Below are 20,074 nucleotides of genomic sequence, written 5' to 3' on the forward strand. Positions count from 1 at the left end.
TAAGAAAAAAAAAGGGAAAAACCCTAAACTACCAGCTCCTTTCCCAGACCCCTTCACCCTCACCACCCTCCTCCCAGTGCTCATCCCCGGCGCCGTCGACCGCACCGCACCGCCCTCGAGTTCTTCAGCGGATCTACCCGACTCCCCCTCTAATTAACGCTCGTCGAACCTGTAGCCCTCGAGTCGTCCAAGGGGGCTTGTGGCCTAACTAACGTCGAACCCACCGCCGTCCCTAGCCGACTCAACTCCCTTTCCCGATTTCCGCGCGTCAAAAGATGGTGGTATGCGAAGTCATTGCCGTCGCTAGTGGTAAATGGCTCGAAGTTATTGCCATCCCTAGTGGTAAATGGCTCGAAGTTATTGCCATCTCTGGGTGTTAAGCAGGCTCTCGTACTGTCGCCAGTGGCTGGGGGCCCGTGTTGTTGTCGGTGGCTTGTGGGTCGTCCTTGTGTTGTCGCATTGCACGATGGTGTCCTCCCTCTCTCTCTATTCTAAATTGGTTGGGTGGTTGAAATGAGAAGGGTAAAGTCGAGAAAAATGGAAAATGTTGTGCGGGATTGAGTAAAATGTTGCGCGGGATTTAGCAAATTTTTTTTTTTTTTTAGTTGGACAAGCTCAATAGTTACTGATTTAACATTAAACAAACATCAACAGATGAATTCCATTCGTCTAAACTTGTTTATTTTTACCAACATATTTCCGAGTTGTAATTAATACAATTACTGTTGGGAAATTAGCGACAATCTTCCACACGCAACGGAAGCAATCAATCGACAATTAAACCGTAAAAGTAAATAAATGTAAACAATATTAAGATGAGACGATATTTTAGGGTCAAACTGTAATACCCCAATTATCCGGTCAAGATAACTGAAGCGTTACAATCTCGGTTTCCCGAGGTAGTGTTTCAAAACTTCGATCAAAGAACATTTTATTAATAATGTTTAATGAATTACATAAACGTAAACAAATAAATAACTAAAATACAACTCGTGATATCTATACACTTCTAGCCATCTAGACTCGTCTCGTGATATCATCAAGCTCGTCCCGTCTCCCGCGTACTATCCAAAAAACCTGATCATAACCTGCTCTCCATATGACCAAAGGATATCATATGTATCGAAACAGGCCACCCCAAAAGAGATAGGTGACAATGCACAGACACAACAAACATCAGTTTCAATAAATAAATAAAGTGCGACACGACTCGAGTGAGAGCATACAACATGACCATGATATAAATAACATGATATCCAAAAACCGCCACCACGGTACCGAGACACGCCTAGACATACCGACAATACCTCACTGGTACCGGGACACGCCCAGACATACCGTCAACCTCACTGGTACCGGGACATGCCCAGACATACCGATAACCACAAACAGGCACAAGGACACGCCCAGACGTATCGGGTCCGGAAGCCAACCGGATCCCCTGCCAGACGTCGTGTCTCAACCACACGCGTCCCTCCAAACTCAAGTCATTAATGTGCACATCCCTCTTGGAGTGAGAAAGCTCCATGAGGCGACCCAAGCGGAAGACGGTCTTATATTGTCCAATATACATGACAAGTATAATAAATGCAAATACCACACAATATACCAATTACCGATTCCTCCAATCACCTTAACCGATATCATGTTATAATGCAATAACCGCTAAAACACGACTTACATGACAACTCAAATGCAATATTGAAACTGAGTAGGATTAACCTACCTCACAGCAAATCCGCATAAGCAAACCGTCACACAAGATAGGCCCGTCTCATAAAACCGTCTCACAAAACTCATTTCTTAAAATACGATAATAATACAAATACGTATAAATATTCTCATCTAATCATACAAATACGTATAATATATTAATATATTTATACCAATACATATAAATATACTAATACATTATACAAATACGTATACGACTAACTAAACTAAATAAACTCATCTTATTAATTACCCAAAACCCGACTCACTCAACCACCACCACCCCCGCTGCCACCGTGGACCACCACTCCTGGCCACAGTGGCCACGGCCAGCCACAACACCCATGGTCACCACCAATGGCCATCCTCGATGTAACACCCCCATACTCCAAGTGCCTTACCAGGACCACTTAAGGCATGGAAGTGCTACCATCTCGATTATCCGAAGCAGTGAATATCGACGATTATTCAAGTCTCGTTCTTCAAATCAACACAAAGACGGCCTAAACGGCCCTTTCAAACCAAAATGGGTCCAAATACCCATTTTTCAACACGTTTTATAAACGTTTTTCAATGGTCAGAAGACGTCTTCCATCGTTGACTGACCCGCGCCTAAACAGGCCACTCCTTTTTCTATTTTTCAAACCAGGGGAGACCCTCTTGCATCGCCAATAGGCTCGCGCCTCTTCTGGCTGCCTGATGTAGGGTCTGTTCCCTTTCCAGCACTAGTCTAGGACGATCCCGACTTCGGTTAACCCGAATACAGGACGGATCAGACGACTAGTTTGCTCATTCAAACACCGTATTTGCAAAATACCTTACTAAGACAAATGGATCACGTTATGCACCATAAACCTAATTTGGTAAATGGATGTTTAATTTCCGTCTTGCATGCAAATCAACATTAAATCCAACTCGACATCTTATACTTGATACTTGGATTAAATCAACCGACATAGAAAGCTCTCACATGTTAGGTTTAAACCAATGGATGCGCATTCATGCATTTAAACCGTTTTATCAACTTTTGCAATCAACCAACCAAGATCGATCAGAGAGGCGCGCTCATGGGGGATTGGGTGTCTGATTAAAGGGCTTCCCAATACGTACCTTCACCTCTTATTTAGAAACTTTGGATAGTGGACGACCTTATCCAGGGCGCACGAGAGTTATTCTAGAGATAAGATGCTAAAGAGGGACGATTTCTTATCTTTAGTACCTATGTCAAACCCTGCTTTGTGCTTCGTTTGACCGAGGTATAAAGTGGATTCGAACGGGTTCCAAGCATCCCACAAATGCTTGGTGGCGACTCCAAACATCTCTAATCGTTTCGAGACCCTTGCCGAGACCATAAAAGAACGTACTTTAATAGAATAGTTTAAAGTGATACAAGATCGATCAAAATCCAAAACTGATAAAGTAAAATACAACTGTTCCTCAAACTGCAAACCAAAAGAAATAAACTAGTTCATGACACAACGGAAGTATATTAAACAGATCGTGATGACTCAACCTATGGACACGGGCCTACCTGCGCGCCCAGCTCGATCTGCGGACGTGCAACGGTCTTTTGAAAGCCACGCTCGGCGGCGTAAAAATAAAGTTTTAAAATAACTACACTACATCGTTACAATAACTATAAAAATCGGTCTTATTATTAGATATAAAAAATAACAAAGTCATAAATTACACAAGAATGATTGGAACTTACATCAGCAGCCCTTTGGTCGAATAACATATCAGTATCAAAACAGTTAGGCAGTTCCAGATACTTTTACCGAGGTTCAGGTTTATCAACAACGACTGCACATACCTCAGCAACTTTTGCTTCTTTTAAGTGATTGCAGATAGGATAGACACCATTGTTATATTCCCCATTCTCTAACGAACCAGAATTGAGCTCTAAAGTACCCCTTCTAATAAAACATTGCTCATCCCAGTGCTTGATAAGAGGAGTCTCAGAAGACATTGTATATTCCTTAAAACGCATACGATGGAAGTATGCCACCATAACAAGTATGCAACCACGCAAAGTAGACGACCCAGTTCTACAAGGTTCAACACCCTCGACTAATTTATCAAACACATACCCACACCAATCCAAATGGTGGATACGTGAAACCTCTTGCACCGTTTTAGGAATTAAAAAGTCAATTCCATAATTTGAAGGGGAAGCAAGGACAATGCACATATCATAAAGCACAAACAGCTGCCGAAATTCATCTCCCCCATCATCTCCCATACCAGTAATTGCATTATAAACAGCAGGGATAGTAACATAATTTGTCCCTTCTACATTAAACTTCTTCCGGAACTCGGCTTTCAACGTCTCTTGTGAAGACAGGAAACTATGTCTAGTGTAAAAAACCTCAACCTTATCACCACCGTTTAGCAATTCAAAAACATCATACACATCATCTTTTGACAGAAAAAACTTGATATCTTTTGCTTAAAAAATATGAGTAGTTGCATTAAAGTGTTTTATAAACAACTAGGTTAGACCCCGTGCTACAGCACGATTTTTTTTAGATTTTGTTACTTATAGTTATTTACAATTAAGCTATTGACATTAAATAAAAATACTTTTTATTTAACTTTATAAGCTACTTAAATATAAAAAAAATAATATTAGTATTATTAGGTAAAAAAAAGATGTTGACAACAATTGGATTACATTCAAATTATCTACTGTCTTAACCTCTACTATAATTATTTTTAAAAATAATATTGTCATTACATGCAACTAAAAGTTCTACATATTACTAAAAACAAATACTCATTGTATATAAAAAAAAAATATTCTCACAACACACTACAATACAACCCTGTAATCTCACGTTTGATGATGATTAATTAGATGATGATTAGATGAATTAATTATATAGTAAAATAATTAGATGTAGTTCCCATATTTAGATGATTATTAATTATAGCTGTAATCTTACGTAATATATAAAATAATTAGATGATGATTAATTATTAATTTAGGAAATTTATTTTTGGCAATGAATATTTGCTTGATAGTGTGATCAGATGCTAGACAGATTGTTACTAAGATTACTTTGTTATTTATGTGGAAATTTATTAGGGAATAGTTTAGTTTGGACATTTGGCCCGTGTAGTGTCTTAAGTCAGAAGGCCCAATTCTAGATTAACTTTTAGGCGGGAAAAATCGTAGAATCGCCTAATCTTTTAGTAAATAGGGGATGGTATAACACCCAATGGCAAACTGTTCACTTTAAAATCAAGCAAAGCACCAAATCCGATCTCAATGACAGCCTTTCACTGATTTGGACCAAGTTGTTTTACCAGATTAACCAAACCATTAGGACGACAGCTCACTTTAACGTTTGCAACGCTAAAATGAAAAATCAAGCAAAATATAAAAGAGTGACACATCAAAACAAGGAGAATAAACAGAAACTCATAACAGGGGGAGGAACATATACTCACATGTTCAATCTTGGAGTTCCACGAACCTTATTGAGCTACTTTTTTGGAAAATTTACTTTTGAGCGTTTCAAATCAGCTCTATTACCAACTTCAGGCTCCCTGTTACGTTTAGGACCCATTTGTTTTTATCACTGAGCAACAGAATACAAAATTATCAGAATAAACACAAAAATTATGACACCAACTAATACAATAACTGAGTTTTTATAATACAATAATTAGGATAAAGTAATACAATAACAAAGTTTTCATATTAAAATAACTGGACTTGACTAAAATAACTAACCAAAGACAATAACTAAGTAATACTACGTATATAGAATAACTAAATTACTAAATTACAATAACTACCCCAATACATTACAATAACAACATCAATATATTACAATAAAAAACTTTTCATATTAAAATAACTGGACTTGACTAAAAGCTGACTTTAAAACACTAACCAAAGATCAATAACTAAATAATACTTCGTATAGAATAACTAAGTTACTATATTACAATAACTACCCCAATACATTACAATAACAACATCAATATATTACAATAACAAAAATAATTTCAAACACACACACACACATTATGTTCATTAGAATGCACACAAATTCACCACAAAAAGAAGAACCTCAACAACAGATACAAAAATGAAAAAAATGAAATTACGAAACCCAAAAATTATGCGAAGACAATATGAAAATTGTAATTTAACAACAAAAACACAACAAATTAAACTATATACTGAACAAAATAAAGAATAAACAAAGAAAACCAAGAAATTCAAGTAGAAAACAAGAAGATGAACATCCAAAATTGAACAAAATCAACGAAAAAAATAAGTTCAGCTTATTGATTTCCTGTTGAGACGAACAAAGGATGAAAAATTGAGAAGAACGATAATGAAAGAACGACGATACTGTAGTAGACTAAGTGAGAGAGAGAGAGAGAGAGAGAGAGAGAGAGAGAGAGAGAGAGAGAGAGAGAGAGAGAGAGAGAATGAAAAACTGACGAAAAGTGGGAAAGGAGAACGTCAAACGTCAAAAATGTGTTTTATTTATGAGATGCAAAATTAAATCTCAGCCACATATCTTATGTTAGATCCATGGTCCAGATTCAGAGGGGTAACTCACGAAAAGTGACCTAACTCATTTGATGTGTATATATATATATATATATATATATATATATATATATATATATAGAGAGAGAGAGAGAGAGAGAGAGAGAGAGAGAGAGAGAGAGAGTCAAAATCCGGTGAGAACGAATATTCGGTGAGAACGACTTATAACCATTAGATTAAATATAATCCTACGGCTGCTAAAAACAAACCCATCAAACTTATTAGTACAAGTCAACTCCCCTCTCTAAATCCAATAACTATAAACTCACCTACTGCTATCCCTTATTATACTACCCCAATTTTCTTTTCCAAAAAAAAAAAAAAAATACTACCCAACTTTCCTTTCAATTCGCCATTGTTAATTTCCTTAAACTCTGACCACCCATTTCCTTTGCTAATTTCCTTTTAATTTACCATTGTTAACCATTATTGTTAACAAGAGCCCATGTAATCGGAGCTCCAACAATAATCTCATCAATTAAATCCATTAATCCCATCAATTACTATACTTGTCTGCGGTCGGAGCTCCGACGATATCCTCGCCGGACGAAGTTACATTTCAACAGTACCATCACCTTCTTCAGTGTCAGGCCAAGTCGCACCTCTCCTCATCGCCATCACCTTTGATTTGTCCCTCACCATCATCAGATTCATCATCAAATTAAAGGTCGGAGCAATTTTGATATTGATGTAACTTAAAGCAGTTTTGATGTATCTCATAGGAACTTTGATGTGCCTAATAAATAATATTGTGTATATATGTTAGATACATCGAAATACTGGCTAAATACATCGAAGATTGGTGTAGATACATTGAAATAGATGAGAAAATAACGAAGGTGGGTCACGGGTGGTGGACTGGTGTCGTCATTAGATGTTGACTAGTGAGAGTGAGAATGCATATAAATGGAAATCAGTTGTTGTCGAATTTTAGAATGGTGAATTAGTTGTCGCCGACGACTTGACTGTCACGAATCAGGTTTATCGCCATTGCAAGCAACATGCCGGCGTCACAAATCTGGTCGCGACGGTGACTGATTGAGAATGAGACAGTAACATGCTCGGTGGCGTATGTTGGTGGTGCTTGTGTCTTCGGCGTCGTCTGTTGCTGGTGGTAGCATGACATGTTGGGACTTGGGATGGTGGGAGGTTGTTACCGTGTTTTTTATTTTCTTAAGACAATTGTACTGTGTTTTTAATTAAATAAAGGTTAGTTAGTTCGTTCTCATCGTTCTCCCTGAGTGTTCATTCTCACCGGATCCTAAATATATATATATATATATATATATATATATATATATATATATATATATATATATATATATAGTGTAAAGTTCAAATGAGTCCCTTCATATACTTTGAGTCCATAAGTCCTTTCCACAACCCTTGGATCATGCATGGTGGAAGGTTGAGATTGAAAGCAAGAAACACACTTAACACTAATTAATTTACTTCTCTCTCTAGTTTTAGTAATACATTCACTAATTCATTATCATACACAATTAACACCACCTTTTGTCTTATACTTCAAAGTTTGTGAAAATTTTGTTAACATTTTTCTTGGTTCGGTTTTTTCATTTTTTTTTCGAGACAAGTTTTCGACATTTTAGGATTTTACGAGTGTAATTCTAACAGCAAAAAGTGTAATTTTAAGGAATATTTACGAGAATTTTGCTTTTTACAAGTTTAACTTCAATCTTTTTCGAGTGATTTTGGCGAATAATATTTTGAATTTTTGTAATTTTATCACAAGTTATTGTAATTTTAGCATTTTACGAGTGTTATTTTAACAACAAAAAGTGTTATTTTAGTCCATGTAAGTGTAATTTCAGTCCAATGAAATTGTTATTTTAGTCCAGGAGAATGTAATTTTAGTCCAGAGAAGTGTAATTTTAGTCAAGAAAAGTATAATTTCAGTCCACTGAGAATGTAATTTTAGTCCATTGAGAGTGTAACATTAGTCCAATGAGAATATGACCAAGTCCATTGAGAGTGTAACATTAGTCCAATAGAAGTAAGTGTAATTCTAGCAGAAAAAGTGTAATTTTAGCAGAAAAAAGAGTTATTCTAGCAGAAAAAAGTATAATTTTAACAGAAAAAAGTGTAATTTTAATAGAAAAAAAGTGTAATTTTAATAGATAAAAGTGTAATTTTAATAGAAAAAAGTGTATCTTTAACAGAAAAAGTGTAACTTTAATAGAAAAAAGTGTAATTTTAATAGAAAAAAGTGTAATTTTAATGGAGAAAAGTATAATTTTAATAGAGAAAAGTGTAACTTCAATAATAGAGAAAAATATAATTTTAAGAGAAAAAAGTATAACTTTTAATAGAAAAAGTGTAATTTTAATGGAGAAAGTGTAATTTTAATGGAGAAAAATATAATTTTAATAATAAAGAAAAATGTAACTTTAACAGAAAAAAGTGTAATTTTAATAGAAAAAAGTATAATTTTAATGAAGAAAAGTGTAACTTTAATAGAAAAAACTGTAATTTTAATAAGTGTAACTTTAATAGTGAAAAGTATAACTTTAATAATAAAAAGTGTAACTTTAATAAAGATAAAGATAAGTATAATCTTTAAAAAAAATAGATCTAGGTTTAACCCTTTAAAACTAGATCTAACTTTTTCATTTGTTTTTTTTTTTTAAAAAAAAAATCAAATCTTCACCATCACAACAACACCAACACGACTTTACTCGAAAAAAAAAATGATATGTAACAAGACACCCAAAAACAAAACTAATGTCATACTAACACCCAAAATATAAAAAAATGCATGTAAAAAGACAAAAATATAAACAAAATCTCATTAAAAAATAAGACATTTTAAATACAAAATCTGAAAATAATAATTATAAAACGAGGTTTTAAAAAAAAATATAAACATAAAATTATTTAAATCTTTCTCCTCATTTTATAGAACTAATAATTAAAATCAAAATTATATTTCAAAAACTAAAACTAAAACAATAACACACGAAAAAAAAAGGACGAAACCAGATCTGAAAAGGGAGAGGGGAAGGAAAATTTAAATCTTTCTCCTCATTTTATAGAACTAATAATTAAAATCAAAATTATATTTCAAAAACTAAAACTAAAACAATAACACACACAAAAAAAAGACGAAACCAGATCTGAAAAGGGAGAGGGGAAGGAAAAAAAAATACAAAACCAAATCTTGGGCTGTGGCGTGAGGCGGTGGTGTGGGCTGTGGCGTGGGCTATGGCGGTGGTGTGGCGTGGGCTGTGGCGTGAGGCGGTGGTGGCTGTGGGCTGTGGCGTGAGGCGGTGGTGGCTGTGCGGATCTGGGTGTGCGGTGGTGGTGTGGGTGTGCGGTGGTGTTGGCGGGCGGCGGAGTTGGGCCGTGGATGGTGGTGGTGTGGTGGGCCGACGGGTGGGTTTTTTTTATTTTGGGAGGTTTTGATTTATTTGGTTTTTGTTAGGTTTTGATTTATTTGGTTTTTGGTAGGTTTTGATTTATTTGGGTTTAGAGAGATGAGAGTATTGAAATTGTGTGAGATGAGAGAGAAATGGTGAGTGGAAAAGTGTATATATGTTAAATTAGTGGTTAATTAGGATATGTTGTTAATTAATTAGTATTGTAGAGAGAGAGTGGTAAATTAGCTCACTAATCTCCTTTTTTTTATTTTTCAATCACAGCCCTCCATCTTCCTCATCCAATGGCTCTAAAGAGAACTTATGGACTCACATGTAAGACATGGACTATATATATATATATATATATATATATATATATATATATATATAGAGTCCGTTTTTGAAATAATGCTCAAAAATAAAAGAATTGTCGTTTTGTGTCGGTTTTGAAAACATTTATCGAAATGGTGTCCACGTAGGCTCGGTTTTGACGAGCCTGTATGAGGCTTAAACACGCCATACGTATTGGCGTGTTTACTTCAAAGAACACGCCATATGTAATGGCGTGTTTAGGCAGTCAAAAATCTAACCCAAAGTCAGTAGCTGAAAAATATTAGCAAAGGAAACACGCCATTACGTATGGCGTGTCTTAGGAACAAAACACGCCATTACGTATGGCGTGTTTAAGCAGCTCTATTTTCCAGCCCAAGTCCAGTGGCTGTGTTTTTGGAAAGAAAGAGAACCCGCCATTACGTATGGCGTGTCTTATAGAAGAAACACGCCAATACGTATGGCGTGTTTGCTGAGATTCTTTTTTTTTTTTTAACAACTTTCTTTTTCCCGTCACTTTCTACCACAAAACACACACCATTCACCATCTCTGCCTCTCAAACTCCCCAAGTGCGATACAACAAACCTCACTCCCCTTCTTATTTCTTCACCTCACACTCATCTCGTGAATCTCCGGCGTGTCTCCGGCATTATATTGGGTTTTTGCTTTTCAAATTATACATTCTACCTAATTAGCAAGGTAATTTAATTCTTTTAACTTATTTAATTTCATCTTTTGAATGTAGATTTTGCTTATTTTGTCTTCATTGTTGGTAATTATGTTGTTTTGTGCCTAGATCTACAACTTATATGTGTTAATTTAAGGTTGTTTAAAAAAAGCCCCAAATTTTCGAAACCCTAATTAGGTAGGATGAACGATTTATGATTTTTAATTGTTGTTTAGGTATGTATTTTAGGGAAATTAGGTTATTGGTAGTTGATTTATACTAAATTTGTTCAATTTTTTTTTATAGAATGGAAATTTGTGATTTTCCTCTTATTTGTTATTGGGATGGAGAAGTGTTGGAGCAAAATGGATGTGTAACCTATAAAGGAGGGAATCAATGTTTTATTCTAGCTAGTACAAAGATGACATATCTTGAATTAGTTGAAGAGATTTATAAGGGAATCGGTGTTCAAAGTTTGGGTACTCAATTGAAGGTAATGATGAAATTTCCGAGTGCCGGGTGTTTCAAAATTGTTCCCCTTAATAATGAGGGAGCCTTTAAAGCGTTATGGGCAAGTATTCGTCATTCACATGCTCCTTCAATGGACATATTTGTAGAAGTTTCTACTAGTCAAATTGTCATTCCTACACCAAGTATTAGGCTAGATGATGTTGCTCAATTTGTTTCACTTGAAACTAATTACCACTACTACAAAACTCGTTATGGACATCAGTCCATGGACATCGGATTATCTGGAAAACCGATGTACATAACATGCACATCGGTTGTTTGCAAAAAACGGATGTGCATATAATTATATGTACATCGGTTGCGTTAAAAAAACACATGTCCATTATTTCTGATTTTAAAGGACATGTGATATTTAATAAAACCCATGTCCATATAAAAGTCATGGACATGGGACATTGCATTTAACCGATGTGCATCTAAAGTAAAAATTATAGGCGGCAAAAGTATTTGCCATACCGCCATCACTTATAATTTCGACTACATACATTCTTCCCCAAATCATCTCTCTCACTCTCACTCCCAAACCCTAACCCCCAAAACCCCGTACTCACTCTCCTCCCTCCGGATACCAACCCCGTCCTCAACCCCGTTTTATAGGGACACGCCAAATAAGTTTTTTAAAGTAAAGCACACAGCCACACACCCAATTCAATGACATTACGATTTCATGACAAAAACATAATCCCAAACCAAATCACTTGTTCTCTCACAATACTCACCGCCAATGACCTCTTCTCCGCCGTCCACCGCCTCTCTCTTCGCTTGTGACCTCTCCTCACCGCCGCCACTGCTAATTGCTCACCAGGTTTGAGTTTCTTTCCAGATTTCCACTTTTCCCCAATTTATCAATTTAGGGTTAGAGTTGTATTTTGATTTCTCTAATTTAATATGTTGATAAATTATAATGGATGTTGTTGTTATAAAGTAAAGATTTGAAGTGTTCTTGGTTAATTTAAGTACGAGTTTCATCATCTAATTTCATATACACGCCTAACATGTGACCTCGCCTCCACCGCATACCGATTTGTGGCACTTTCATCATCTAATTTATTATCTTTTATCAATTAAATTGTATTGTTTTTTACTTTTGATGTTTTGATGTTATTAATACTAGTTTTGTTGCATCAAATGGGTGTAATGTTTGTTTGTGCGGCTAAGAACAAGGCATCAAATGTGTAATTGACTTAAACTTATCCTGTGTAAATTAAGTTTGTAGTGTAATGGTTTATCGATATTTCTTATGTTAGGCTGTTAATAGCTTAGTGTACAATACTACAATATAGTGTTTTGTGAAGGGGTTCCATACTTAAGAAAACTTAATACTCTGAAACGCTGAGAAATCCTTACCGATTATAGGAAAATTAGTTGTTTAAAGAAAGAAATATAGTGTTTCCAGTCGCCACTGTAGAAAACATGAAGGTCTTTCTGCTCGATTTTACTATTTTTCTGTTACCAGGTAAATAGTTAGTTACTGCCTTCATACTCTAGTGCTTATGAGATGTGACTTGTCTTGGTAAAAAAAATTGAGGAACCTTTTTCTCGTCTGTGATAACTTCGCGAGATGGTTTACTCTACTTGGTTATTGCTCTCTACGCTTACCTTCTGGTTGAAGTGTCTCATCTTTAACTGTTTCCAAAGATTTCAGATTCTTTTTAAGTGTCGTTCTTTTGCTGAGTATTAATTCCTTCATGGGCATTTATATCCTCCTTACTCTACATTTGATTTTGATAGTTGTATGATTTACATGCATTTCGCATAGTACCCACTTTAATATGTTTAAAAACCCCGTAATATGAAAAATGTTGGTTTTGACAAATCAAAATCAACATATTTTACATTGTATCTTTACCTGTATTTGGAGATTGTAATGTTTAAAGTTGGCTTCGCTTGACCATCAAAGTCAAAAGGGACAATAAATTTGAAACAGAGTGTCACTTTCCATAGGTTCAATGAATTCGGAGTGGATGGCAGACCAACTGCAACGGAATTGGCTCCAAAAGTCAGTCATTTCAGGGAACTTTTAGGTTCAATGAATTCGGAGTGGATGGCGGGCCAACCGCAACGGAATTGGCTCCAAAAGTCAGTTATTTCAGGGAACTTTTAGGTTCAAAACTTGGGGTGAACTTTCCAGAAATTCAGGTAGCTTATATTTCCCCTTCTGGCGTTGTAAATATCATGTAGGAAGATAGGATGTGATTTTGAGAACCCGACTCTTATTTTCCTTTATTTTGACGTGGTATATTTCCAGATTAAGCAACTTGTTGCAACTTCAACTGCTATTAAAGGAATTGGGGGCGTTCTTTTCGTATTTGGCGTGATTTTAGCATATCTTTTGGTTAGTTCTGCTATCCGTTTTAATCACTCTCCTTGCTCTTTTCATTGACGGGCAATTTGTTTGAATGCCGGTGATTTGCTTTTAATCATTCTCCGTATTCCAATATGTTTGCAATGTAGCTTCTTCACCTGTTATGTGCGACACCTTTCCTCTACGAGTTCTATAACTATCATCCAGCTCAACCAGAGTTCTCCAGACTGTTGCACGAGTTCTTGCAGGTATGCCAGCTGTAAAACGGTCTCACATGGTGAGACCGGCCTTACTCTTTGTGTTCCTTTTTTAGTTATAGTCTAATGGCCAAAACCGTCTCATCTCATATAAGTTTCTGTATACAATTATTTAGCCATTGTGGACTGGTGGGAAATAACTAAAATACTCGACTTCTAAATTTTCTGCATAATGTGGCGCTCTTTGGGGCCTTGTTGTTCTTCATAGGAATGAAGAACTCTTTGCCAAGGAGGCAAATCAAGAAAAAAGTTCCGAAGTCCAAGACTGTCGAAACTAGCAGGGTAGAGACGAGCTCAATGGGCTGGTATTGCTCTTTTGGAATTTATACTGTAGGACATCAGCTAGCAATTTTTTGGCATTCACTACAAGTTTAGGACCTTGTTCAGTGCCACATTTTACTTGTTTTCCTTCTCATTGGCATTCACTACAATTAGCTTTGGATAACCGATTGATTGTATACAGATATTTTTTGTTGATTATGGAATCGTTTTGCATTGTCATCATGTGTACGACTAATATGGGCAACAACGTAATATTTTTTTTTATAAAAAATAAAAATGATAGACATCGGATTTTTGCAAAAAACTGATGTCCATTGATCAAATAGACATCGGTTTTCCAAAAAATCCGATGTCCATTGATCAAATAGACATCGGGTTTCCTAAAAATCCGATGTGCAAATTTTAATGGACATCGGTTTAAAATCCGATGTCCATTAATCCACAATGGACATGACCAAACTCTACATCGGTTGTGTATTCGATGTCCATATAGCAAAAAGTCTGATGTCCATCACAAGTTTTGTAGTAGTGTACGTAAATGATGGGGAATTTTATGGTAACTTAGAAGGTGATGAGATTGATGAGGAATTGGCAATACTTGATGAGAATTTGTTGGCAAATGAAGAAGATGGTGATGATGATCTTGTCTTTGCTAGTGCTCCCATCGTTGAGTTTAATAAGATTGATCAATTAGATGAGGATGAATTGAATAGCTGGAAAACTTGGGAAAATATGGTAAGATATGAACATGGGAAAGAGTTTGCGGTTGGACAAGTGTTCTCAAACAAACCTTCACTTAGCGATGAGGTGACATCATATTGTGTTAAAGCAAATCAATTTTTCAAAGTTGCCGAATCAAAGCCTAATACTATTACCTTCAAATGTGGCCGGATTCCTACACCATGTAATTGGCGGTTAAGGGCTACACAAAAAGACTTTCATTCTGAAGTTTTTACCATTGTGACATACAAAGGTCCTCATGATGAGTCTTGTGTTTGTGACATGGTACCTCAAGACCACATGAATTTGAAACGAGCATTCATAAGTCATGAGATTTGTAACCTTGTTGAGGGAGATTGGGGATATAAAGTAAACTCTGTTGTTACTTATATTTTAGATAAGTATGGTTACACAATTTCATACACCAAAGCTTGGAATGCAAAACAAAGAGCAATTGAGGAAATATTTGGAGATTGGGATAAATCATATGAGTTGCTACCTCGTTTCATGCAAGGCTTAAAAGAATCTAATCCTGGCACTATTGTTCAATTTTATACAACACCAACAACTAACCCAAATGTGCAAAAATTCAAGCGTGTTTTTTGGGCATTTAAACCATGTATTGATGGCTTTGAACAATATGTTGTTGAAATTGGAATAGAGAAGTGGTCAATTTGCCATGATGGTGGACATAGATATGGAATATTGACTACTAATTTGGCGGAGGCATTTAATAATGTTCTTAAAGGAGCACGTTTTCTACCCATGTAACCAAGCACTCATAAAGTGTGTATTTTTTAGAGTTAATGCATACTTTGTTGAGCGAAGTGAGTTTGCAAGGAAACGGTTGATGAAGGGGCTTCATTATAGTCCGAAGATTACAACCTTGTTGGAGGAAAATTGCCAAAAAGGAGCATACCATAAGGTTGTGGCTTTTGACCATGTCGGAGGGGTGTACCAAGTCACAACACGTAGAGGTTCTCGACCCATGTCACATGGTAACCATTTGCACACCGTTGATTTATCCAAGAGGACATGTACTTGTAACAAGTTCCAAACATACAAGTATCCATGTTCACATGTGTATGCCGTTTGTAAAAAGAAGGGTTTAAATGCTACTCAATTTGTGGACATCGCCTATTCTCTTAGGAGAACACTTAGCTTCATATGCTTCTAAATTTCACCCTTTGAAAGATGAGGCTTATTGGGGTCCTTACAATGGGCCTAAAATAGTGTGCGATGAGCAAAATAAACGGGGAAAAGGAAGACGGAAGAATAAAAGATTTCTTAATGAAATGGATGAGAAGAGTAAGAACAAGGTCACATGTAGTTTGTGTCGTGGTTTAGGCCACAATAAAAAAACATGTACTTTGAGAGTTAACAATTCACAAGGGTATTCTACTACTTACACTTGTCTTTAATTTTTTTTATTACCATAATTTTTTTAATTATTTGAACATTTATTTTCATGATAATCTAATAATGTTCTTTTAAATGTGTAGGAATAATGGAACAACATCAACAACAAGGCCCGGTGAACCCGGAACTTCTCACACAACAAGAGGTACACCGGAGCAAGGCAATATTGGAAGGGCGGGACGTTGGTTCCCTTCGATGTAGGTCACACTTAGTTTCGCACAAGGGGTTTTTGGTAAGTGATCATGTAGTTGATTTCATTAGGGACACTCAGTTTTTTTTTATTCATAGGTTAGTGGGGTTGAAGTTTAATGTGGAATTAATAAGTGCTTTGGTTGAGCGATGGAGGCCGGAAACCCATTCATTTCACTTGACTATTGGCGAGGCTACTGTGACCTTGCAAGATGTTCAAGTGTTGTTAGGGCTACGGATTAGAGGGGATATTATTAGTGGACCAACCGCTTATAATTGGCCCTTGTTAATAATCGAACTCTTAGGCAAAACACCGAGTAGTGATGACCTTAAGGGGGCTTCTTTGAGGATTGGTTGGTTGTTAGAACAATTTAGTGGTCTTAGGAAGATGCAAATGAAGATGTTCTACATCAATATGTGAGGGCATATTTGCTTATCTTAATGGCAACTATCATGTTTCCGGATAAGAGTGGTAATGACATACAAGTTGTTTATTTGCCTTTGTTGAGGGATTTGAGCAACTTAGATAATTACTCTTGGGGAAGTGCCGTACTTGCTACTTTATATCGCAATTTATGTAGAGCAAGCAACGTAAAGTCCAAAGACATTGGAGGTCCCCTTGTTCTATTGCAATTGTGGGCATGGGAGAGGATTAGTATTGGTCGACCTACACTCATGAGACCCGTTAATGCTACCCATCATGGACCGAACCCATTAGGTTCTCAACATCAAATCAGGATTGACTCATTGGGTCGTAGGTGGACAAGTGTGATTCGTAAGAGGTCGGAAGGGGTGACCACACTAATTGGGTATAGGGATGCTTTTGATTCAATGCGACATGATCAGTTTACATGGCAACCTTACACCCGTGATTTTGTCTTTTTGCCCCGTTTTGTTATGATGATCGACGATTGGACAGTGATGGCCCCTATGATTTGTTTCGACATTGTTGAGTGGCATTTTCCAAATAGGGTAGCTCGTCAATTTGGGTGGAAACAAATTATCCCGTTAAACTCTGATACCGAACCAAAATTGCACAAAGTAGACAAAAGGGGTGCCTCTTCACGGAATTGGATAGAAAAACATCAACCCTACATATCAAATTGGGTTAGGAGGGGTGATTTTCGGTTCCGTGGTGAAGAGGATGATATTGAAATGAGCTACTACGACCCTTACATGGTTTGGTACCGGGATCGCACTATTCTTCGCTTGAACCCTTTTCCCCCACAAGCTACTTATCAAGCTCCCTTTGGAGCCACAGAATATCTTGTAAGTACACTTAATATACTTGTCTTAAAATTCTTAACCAATATATCATAAAATGTGATTAGCTTATACTACTTATTTTGTTTTAGGCGCAAGGTTTCGTCAATGTCCATAATACATGTGATACGGAGCTTCGACAAATGCCTCTTGAGGTGCCTCCTCATTTCCGGACAATGGTTTCACACCTACGGGACTACTCCTCTCAATCGCTTGAACATGTAGGCTATTCCCATCTCCTTCAACCAACCGTAGAACCAAGGCAAGAAAGTTCACCAATGGTTCAAGAGTCCCTCGACTCAATGAATGTGGATGACGATGCACCATTGGTTCAATACACAAGGAGGGGTAGACGCTCTAAGTCATCCATGCCGGCTAGACACTCTTTGTCTTCCATGCCTTCCAATTCTTCAATGCCGGCCATGTCTTCAATGCCTTCCATGTCTTCAATGTCACCCGTCAATGAACAAGGTACCCCGGAGCCTAAGAAAGGGTTTTGGAGTCGCATTCGAGGAAAAAGCAAGAAGAAGACTTGAGGACTTGATGTAATAGTTAGAGGATTAATGGTTTGTTTGACATTTTAGATGGTTAATTTGTTTGACATTTTAGTTGTAAAACTTAGAATTTAATCCCCTTGTGCGAAGCTTATGTGGTGTGTAAACTCGGTTTTTATTTATAATAGGCAATGGTTTGTGTTTTCCTTTGCATTGTTGAGCATTGTTGAGTTTGGTTTTCTGTTTTGGCAAAGGAAAGATACGAGAACGAAGGGAATTTGTGCAGCAATGAAAAAAAAAAAAAGAAAACTGGCTAAACACGCCATACGCTATGGCGTGTTTCTTGAGGAAGACACGCCGTACGTAATGGCGTGTTTAGTATTTGGCATTTTGATCAGTTACTGGAAAGGGGCTGGAAAATAGAGCTGCTTAAACACGCCATACGTAATGGCGTGTTTTGTTCTTAAGACACGCCATACGTAATGGCGTGTTTCCTTTGCTAATATTTTTCAGCTACTGACTTTGGTTAGATTTTTGGACTGCCTAAACACGCCATTACATATGGCGTGTTCTTTGAAGTAAACACGCCAATACGTATGGCGTGTTTAAGCCCTCATCTGAGGCTCGTCAAAACCGAGCCTACGTGGACACCATTTCGATAAATGTTTTCAAAACCGACCCAAAACGACAATTCTTTTATTTTTGAGCATTATTTCAAAAACGGACTCATATATTATATATATATATATATATATATATATATATATATATATATATATATATATATATATATATATATATATATATATATATATAAATGGGATCAAGTGAGTCCCTTAGAATAGGTGAGTCCCATGAGTCCTAACATAAGCCATTGGATCTAAAAAATAAATGGCTAAGATTAAAGTCAAATAAAATGCTCACATATAAAAGAATACAAACCCTAATCTCACTCACATTTTCTCATTTCACTCCCTCACCAAACTCACTTCTCTCTCTACCTCTCATCTCTCTCTAACCGACAACCACCGCCGCCTTCCTCCTCTCCTTTTCCGCCTCTCTCACACCCACGAAAGACCCGACAACCACCCCCGCCTTCCTCCTCTCCTTTTCTCTTTTCCGCCGCCTTCCTCCTCTCATGCAGCCGCCCACGCCGCCACCACCATCGACGCAAAACCCTGACACCACAACCAACGACGACCACACCATGTCTCAGATCTGCCACCATGCAACCACGTCACTGCCACCACGCACAAACAACCGCACCTTCGTCTTCCTTTTTCTTGTTTTTCTTTTCAGATCTGATAGATTTTTTTTGTTTTGGTTGGTTGTGGTTTCTGAATTTAACACTTTTTTTTTTCAGTTTTGTTTTTTTGTTGGTGGGTTGGGTGCTAGTGGTGGTTTTAGTGTTGATGTCGAGGGACTGCTGCTTTCCTATTTTTTTTTTGCCTTTCAAATTGGTGGTGCGTGGTGGTTCTCGGTGGTGGTTACAGGGGGACGTTGGTGGTGGGTTAGGGGTGGTCGTTAGTTGTGGGTCAGGTGGTGGACGTTGGTGGTCGGGGTGGGTCAGGTGGTGGTCGTGTTGGCCGTTGGTTGTGGGTTGTGACCTATATATAAAAGGACTCGTTAGCATTAAAGTTTCGACTCACAAGAATTAAAGTTACGCGTAAATGGACTAAAGTTACGCTTTGATGGACTAATTATACTCGCCAAGGACATAAATTACATAAATTCAAATCAGTATAAAGTTTCAAACCTAAAAAAATAAAGTTTCAAAATTTATGACTAAAGTTTTTATTGTAAAACATTAATTTTAGGTTCATAAAATTTCAATATTTACATAAAATTTATAAATCAACAAAATTAATTAAAATCAAATTTTTATTTTAGAAATTGTCTAAAAAAATTAAAGTTTCATATTTTAACATTAAAGTTTTACTCGTAAAACATTAA

At 36.7% G+C, this 20,074-nt stretch overlaps 1 long non-coding RNA gene across 1 annotated transcript; it reads left to right on the plus strand.

Annotated features, from left to right (window-relative positions):
- The first annotated feature begins 17,275 nt into the window (after positions 1 to 17,275).
- On the plus strand, positions 17,276 to 18,324 carry LOC141652237 (uncharacterized). Its single transcript, XR_012547064.1, has 2 exons — positions 17,276 to 17,633; positions 17,720 to 18,324. It is a non-coding gene; the product is annotated as an uncharacterized LOC141652237 (long non-coding RNA).
- Positions 18,325 to 20,074: the final 1,750 nt, after the last annotated feature.

This window comes from Silene latifolia, chromosome 4, assembly GCF_048544455.1.
Source record: "Silene latifolia isolate original U9 population chromosome 4, ASM4854445v1, whole genome shotgun sequence".
Lineage (NCBI taxonomy): Eukaryota > Viridiplantae > Streptophyta > Magnoliopsida > Caryophyllales > Caryophyllaceae > Silene > Silene latifolia.